Raw genomic sequence first — 7,667 nt, 5'->3', positions numbered from 1 at the left:
TGATTAATGGAGGTCATAAGCTTTGGAGGTAACCAGACCCTAGTTCAAATCCCAGCTCAGCACAGTCTAGCTCTGTATTCTAGGCAAGTCCTTTAACTTGCTGAGTCTCATTTTCATCATATGTAAAATGGGAAGAATAAAACCCATATGGCAGGACTGCTAGGAGGATTAAATAATTAGGAACTCAATGAAAAGAATCTTATGTTATTGTCATTAACAGTATAACTTCAGTATAATTTTCCGTATACTCATTGGACACTAACATTATGTTTTCTGTACATTATGCTTTGATTGAAGTCACTATTTGGAAAACTTTAAAAAATACACTAGCCAGCGGTTCTCAACCTGTGGGTCGAGACCCCTTTGGGGGTCGAACGACCCTTTCACAGAGTCGCCTAAGACCATCGGAAAACACATATATAATTACATGTTGTTTTTGTGATTAATCACTATGCTTTAATTATGTTCAATTTGTAACAATGAAATTGGGGGTCACCACAACATGAGGAACTGTATTAAAGTGTCACGGCATTAGGAAGGTTGAGAACCACTGCACTAGCAGTTATAATTTGCAAATATCTTCTCCCATTTGGTTGGTTGCCTTTTTGTTTTGTTGATGGTTTCTTTTGCTGTGCAGAAGCTTTTTAGTTTGATGTAGCTCCATTCATTTATTTTTGCTTTACTTTCCTTACCTTTGGGGTCAAGTTCACAAAAAACCCTGAGACCAAGGTCCGTAAGTTTAGTGCATATGTTTTCTTCTCTGTATTTTATTGTTTCAGGTCTTATATTCATGTCTTTAATCCATTTTGAGTTAATTTTTGCATATGGTGTCAGGCGGTAGTCTACAAGGGGCTAATATCCAAAATATATAAAGAACTCATATATCTCAACAATAACAAAAAACAAATAATCCAATTAAAAAATTGGCAGAGAACCTGAATAGACATTTTTCCCCAAGAAGACATACAGATGGCCAACAGATATGTGAAAAGATGCTAACTTCACTAGCTATAAGAGAAATGCCAATCAAAACCATGAGATAGCACCTCACACCTATTATAATGGCTATTATCAATAACAAAAATAAGTATTGGAGAATGTGTAGAGAAAAGGGAGCCCTTGTACACTGCTGGTGGGAATGGAATATAAACTGGTACAGTCTCTCTGGCAAACAGTATGGAGATTCCTAAATAATTTAAGAATAGAGCTACCATATGACCCAGCAGTATCTCTTCTATCTACTTGAAAAAAATTGAAATGACTTATTCTTAAAGATATATATACTCCTATGTTTACTGTAGCAATATTCACAGTAGCCAAACATGGAAACAACCTAAGTGTCTTTCAACAGATGATTGGATAAAGATGTAGTACATATATGCAATGGAATACTACTCAGCCATAAAAAGATAAAATACTGCCATTTGCAACAACTTGTATCTTGAGAGCCATGCTAAGTAAGTCAGCTGGAAAAGAACAAGAACTCATGGGGATATAAAACAGAAAGCAACAAATGAACAACAAAAAAACACAAAAAAACAACTCATAGACAGACAACAGAATGGTGGTTACCAGAAGGTAGGGGCAGAGAATAAAAAAATAAGGAGAGTAAAGGGGTCAAAATTATGGTGACAGAAGGAGACTAGACTTTGGGTGAAAAGTACACAATGCAATATACAGATAATGTATGGTAGACTTGTACACCTGAAACGTATGTAATGTTATTAATTAATGCCACCCAACTAAATTTATTTTTAAAAAATACTGGGGCCATTCACGCATGCGGCAAGAAAAGATGACATGGTGTTTCCCCACTTCCACTCTGCACACATGAAACTGGATCAGAAATGATACTGCCCAAGGTCACAGAGTCCTGCCACAACCAATTCCAATTCCCTGCTTGGTGCCTTGCTCACCAGAATCCTGTGGTATCCATAGCATGGGCTTGTCTACTCCAGACGCCACCCACTGCTGACCACTCAGGAAACTATTCACTCTGATTCTCGCCCCAAGGTCTCTCCTTGGCATTCAGGTGTGGGTTTCCCTCTCTGTGAAATAAATGGCTTTGCTTCAAATCTCCTTCCTGCTGTGTTCAGTGGAGTTCTGCAAACCAAGTCGAGTGTGATAGCATCTTTCATATTTCCAGTGACCAGATGGTCTCTCCCTAGTGACTAATGTCAATCACCACTCCCCTGAGATCCAATTTTAATGAAGAATCAGCCAAAGGAGTCTTCCACTTAACCTACAATAACATTCAATTCCAGTAAAGCCTGGGAGAGGAAAACGGGCTAAGAACTGTCCCTCTGTTAACTCTGGGTAACCTCAAAAAGCTCTGCTTCTGCCAAGCTGGCGTGGCTCAGTGGTTGAGCGTCGAGCTATAAACCAGGAGGTCACAGTTCAATTCCCAGTCAGGGCACATGCCTGGGTTGCAGGCTTGATCCCCAGTGTGGGGTGTGATTCTCTCTCATCATTGATATCTCTCTCTCTCTCTCTCTCTCTCTCTCTCTCTCCCTCTCTCTTTCTCTCTCTCTCTCTCTCTCCCCCTCTTCCTTCCTCTCTGAAATCAATAAAAATATATAAAAGAAAAGAAAAAAATCTCTACTTCTTTCAGAGCAAACTCTTGTGATGGGCTAATTTATTATAGAAACCACTTTTCCCCCTGAACTCAGGTAATTCGATATTCCTATTTATAGGACCAACCTCCAAATTGCGTGTGTGTGTGTGTGTGTGTGTGTGTGTGTGTGTGTGTGTAATAAAGAAGTCATTTTATCACAGTTGAACCAAAGTAGAAGGGTTATATTTATTCAATAAGCATTTTTTGAGAACCTACTATGTGCCAGACCTGTTCTAGGTGCTGAGGAAAAAGTTGTGAAATATCAATGAAATAGCTAAGAAGTTATCATGAAATATTCAGCATTGGGAAAAGGAGTTAGAAAGCCAAAGAAAATTATACATATGAAAGAAAACTGAGGCAAGGGAAATACAAAGTAGCTTTGGTGACGTCGGGAGGTGACCAAGAGGCACAGTTTCTGAATTTCTCATCGTCAGTCAGTCTATTAATCCTTTCTCAAGTATATTATCTTGCGATTCTGTAGGTGATTTAGCCACCCTCCCCCAAACCAAACCTCCCCAAACCCAACAACCTTCTGATCATTTATTCATTATATGTGATTTAATAATTATGAACTTGAACTCAGCTGCTGAAACAGAAGTTGAATTATGTCTCTCACTTACTAGTAGTTGGGGGACCCCTGTCAAATTATTTCACATCTTTAGACCATAAAATCCTTATCTGTAACATGAAGTTACTGATACACCTGCTCATAGACCTGTTGTAAGAATTACATTTAATGCTTATATTAGCATGCAGTCTGGCATAAGGTAAGTACTAGATAAAATGTGATTATTATAACTATTATTATTCCTATAAAATATCTTAAACTTGAATTATTTAGATAGCTCAATTGTTCTATTCATGTCTTATAATTTCAAACATCTTCCTAAGATTCCTTGAGACTTGTGTACAGCTGTAAATTCAGAGGCAAGATAATATACTTGAGAAAGGATTAATAGACTGACTGACGATAAGAAATTCAGAAACTGTGCCTCGAGGTCACCAAAGCTACTTTGTATTTCCCTTCCCTTCAGCTCTTGTGAAATGATTGGGTTGTATCCGCAGCAATTTTAAACAACAGTAAACAAAGTTCATCCTTTAAAACCAAATCCTAGAAAGTAAGCTAATGAGAGAATAAACAAAGAAGGCTTCTGTCCCTACATATAAGAACTAGCTTCTCTTTATCAGGAGTGGTTTAAATGAAAATAGAGGAAAATTGTTTAATAGGAAATATTGAAAAGTGCTACTTTTAATCTTTTATAAACTTTAATTTTTAGTGTGGTATAATTGACATATAACATTATTTTAGTTTTGGCTGTACAACATAATGATTCAATATAAGACTATATTGTGAAATCATCAACAAAATTTTTCATTTTCTGTGATGAGATCTTTTAAGATCCACTCTCTTAGCAACTTTCCAATCTACAATAGAATATTATTAACTACAGTGACCATGCTATACATTACATTCCCCAGGACTTATTTATTTATTTATTTTTAAAATATATTTCTTTATTGATTTCTGAGAGGAAGGGAGAGGGAGAGAGAGATAGAAACATCAATGATGAGAATCATTGATTGGCTGCCTCCTGCACACCCCACACTGGGGATGGAGCCCCCAACCCAGGCATGTGCCCTTGGCCGGAATCGAACCTGGGACCCTTCAGTCCGCAGGCTGATGCTCTATCCACTGAGCCAAGCCGGCTGGGGCCTTATTTATTTTATAACTGGAATTCTTTACCTTTTGACCACCTTTACCCATTTCGCCCACCCCCACCTCATGCAACCACCAGTCTGTTCTCTTTATCAGTTCATTTATTTTTTATTTTTTAGGTTCCATATAAGATCGTATATTATCTGTATGACTTATTTCACTTTTCATAATGCCCTTAAGGGTCCATCATGTGGTCATAGATGGTAAGATTTCCTTCTTTATTTGACTTAAATATATTTTTATTGATTTCAGAGAGGAAGGGAGAGATAGAAACATCAGTGAAAGAGAATCGTTGATTGGCTGCCTCCTGCACGCCCTCTACTGGGGATTGGGCCAGCAACCAGGGCATGTGCTCTAACCAGGAATCAAACCTGTGACCTCCTATTTCATAGGTCAACACTCAACCACTGAGCATGGCCGGCCAAGATTTTCTTATTTTTGATGATGGAATAATATATATATAATTATATCTCCCACATTTTCTTTATCCACTCACCCATTCAGGAACACTTAGGTCATCCCATGCCTTGGGCATTTTAAATAATGTTGCAATGAACATGAGGGTGCAGGTATCTTTTCGAGTTAAGTTTTTTTAATTTCCTTCAGATAAATACCAATAAGTGGAATTACTTGATCATATGGTAGTTCTTTTAATTTTTTTTGCAAAACTTCCATACCGTTACCAACAGTGCACAAAGGTTCCCTTTTCTCCACATCCTTGCAACACTTATTTTTCATCTTTTTGATAAAAGCCATTCTAACAGGTATGGGGTAGTATCTCATTGTGGTTTTGATTTGCATTGTCTTTGAAAAAAGAACATTTATTCAGATCCTCTTTCCATTTTTTAATCAGATTGTGTGTGTGTGTGTGTGTGTGTGTGTGTGTGTGTGTTTTACTACTGAGTTATATGAGTTCTTTATATATTTTGGATATTAACCCCTTCTCTGGTATATGAGACGTGCACATATTTTCTTCCATTCCATAGGTTGCCTTTTCGTTTTGTGGCTGGTTTCTTTTGCTGCACAGAAGCTTGTCAGTTTGATGTAGTCCCACTCATTTTTGCTTTTGTTGCCTTTGTTTTTGGTTGGTGTCAAATCCAAAGTATCATCACCAAGACCGATGTCAGGGAGATCACCTCATATGTTTCTTCTAGTTTTATGATTTCAGGTCTTACGTTCAAATCATTAATCCACTTTGAGCTAATTTTTGTGTGTGATGCAAGAAAGCGATCCAGTTTCTTTCTTTTGCGTGCGTGTGGCTGTCCAGTTTTCTCAAAACCAGTTGTTGAAGAGATTATCCTTTTCCCATCGTACATTCTCAGCTCTTCTGTCACAAATAAATTGACCATGTGTGCATAGGTTTACTTCTGGGTTCTCTATTCTGTTCCATTCACCTGAGTGCCTATAAAAGTGCTATACATTTTAGCGATTTTATAGTGTGAGTTCTACAATACTTTCCCTGAGAATCAGCTAATAGTTTGATTTCTTGACATTTTTCTGTTCCTTGCTAAACTCTCAGCAATTCCCTGATGCTGTGATTGTGAGGAATTTTATTGATAATGAGAAGAAAGATCTTGTATTAGAAGAAATGTATTTTATTTTTTAAAATATATTTTATTGATTTTTTACAGAGAGAAAGGGAGAGGGAAAGAGAGTTTGAAACATCGATAAGAGAGAAACATTGATCAGCGGCCTCCTGCACAGCCCTCCTGGGGATGTGCCCGAAACCAAGGCACATGCCCTTGACCAGAATCGAACCCGGGACCCTTCAGTCTGCAAGCTGATGCTCTATCCACTGAGCCAAACCGGTTAGGGCAGAAGAAATGTATTTTAGTGAATTACTTTGAAGGTTGAAGACAAATACTTAAATGTCATCTCTTAAAAATCTCTTATTGTGTACTGTGCAGGTGTTACTATTTTACCGTCTTTATGCATCATTGTATACACCCAGGAATTATACATTTCAGGAATACAGTTGGACAATGGCAATAGTAGTCCATTTGGATTAACAACTTCTTTAGGATATTCCAGTCCTGCCAAGTTATTTTTCCTTCTACCAGGAGTAATATATGCATTAATATTTCCAGAATAGTGGACATTTCTAGCATATTGCTGTTTGGTCCCTGGTGTTGGCAGTCTTAATTATTTTCAACCCTGAGTGCCAGCCTACTAAGGGACAGGAAACTCTGGTTCTGGGGAACTTGGGCAAATGCACATGTGATATCTTTTACAAAAAGTGTCATTTCCTTTTTCTTGAAATTAGCACATCCCATCTTCCTGAGGACTGGTAAAGGAAAAAGCGCTCTTGAACCCTCCGGGATTAGACAATTCACACACAGACTCCCACATTCACAGACTGGCATCCTCCCTCTCTGGCTTACTTTCTGACTTTCAAATTTGCATCCCAGGGCGGATAAGTGTAAGTGTAGGTTGAAGTGTCAGCTTTGCGGGGCTGGAAGCATCTCTGGCAGAAAGCGTGCATAAGTGATTGAGAAATCCCTCTTAGGACTGGTGCTTCCCCCCTGGGGCCAGGACTCTCCTCTGGCATTCGCCCCCACCCCCCATATCTCTAACCCCTCCCCCAATCGGGCAGTCCGAGCGCCAAAGTCCCCGCCCCCTCTGGCTGCCAGGAGTGGTTCTTAACCTTTTTTGGGTCGGGACCTACCGAAAGCCATGGGCCCTCTCAGAATGGGACGAGAGTCTAGGGAAATCACAGCTAGAAAGTTTTTCGACACTTTCAGGAGGCCAAGGACTTGAAACACACCCCCGCAACTGTAAGATTAGGAACCCCATCCCTAAAATTCCTCACTTAGATTAGATAACAAATCTCGTCCCCAGAGAGACTAAGAAGGGAAGGCGCTTCTGCCCTGGGCCACTTTCACTTGTAAGAAACCAAAAAGAAAGGGTTTGGAGAAGAGAAGAGGAAGGAGGAGACCGGGGAGGAGAGAAGAGGAAGAGGACTGTAGCCAAAAGATGGGAACAGGCGAGAGATAGAGAGAAGAGGAAAGCGAGAAATACGGGGAATTAGAGGGGCGCAGTGGGAGGAGGAGGAGAGACCACGGAGGGGGTGGGGTGAAGGAAGGCCGATTCCGAGCGGCCTGGAGAGCGAGCGCGGAAGAGAGAGGAGTTTGGAAAGGGAAGGAAAGCAGGGAGGCGAGAGGGCAGAGGAAACGAGAGACCGAGAGACCCGGAGAGGGACTGCGAGCGCCTGGAAAGAGAGCCCGCAATCAGCTCTCTCCCCCGGGGCGGGGAGTCCCAGAAAAGCTCATCTCCACGAGGCGGCCAAGACCGCGACCCGCAGCCTCCGCGCTCCCGGCGCCTCTGCCTGCCGCCTCC

Source organism: Myotis brandtii, unplaced genomic scaffold (assembly GCF_000412655.1).
Source record: "Myotis brandtii unplaced genomic scaffold, ASM41265v1 scaffold140, whole genome shotgun sequence".
Lineage (NCBI taxonomy): Eukaryota > Metazoa > Chordata > Mammalia > Chiroptera > Vespertilionidae > Myotis > Myotis brandtii.
The sequence above is the reverse complement of the archived record's forward strand: the minus strand, read 5'-3'. Positions refer to the sequence as shown.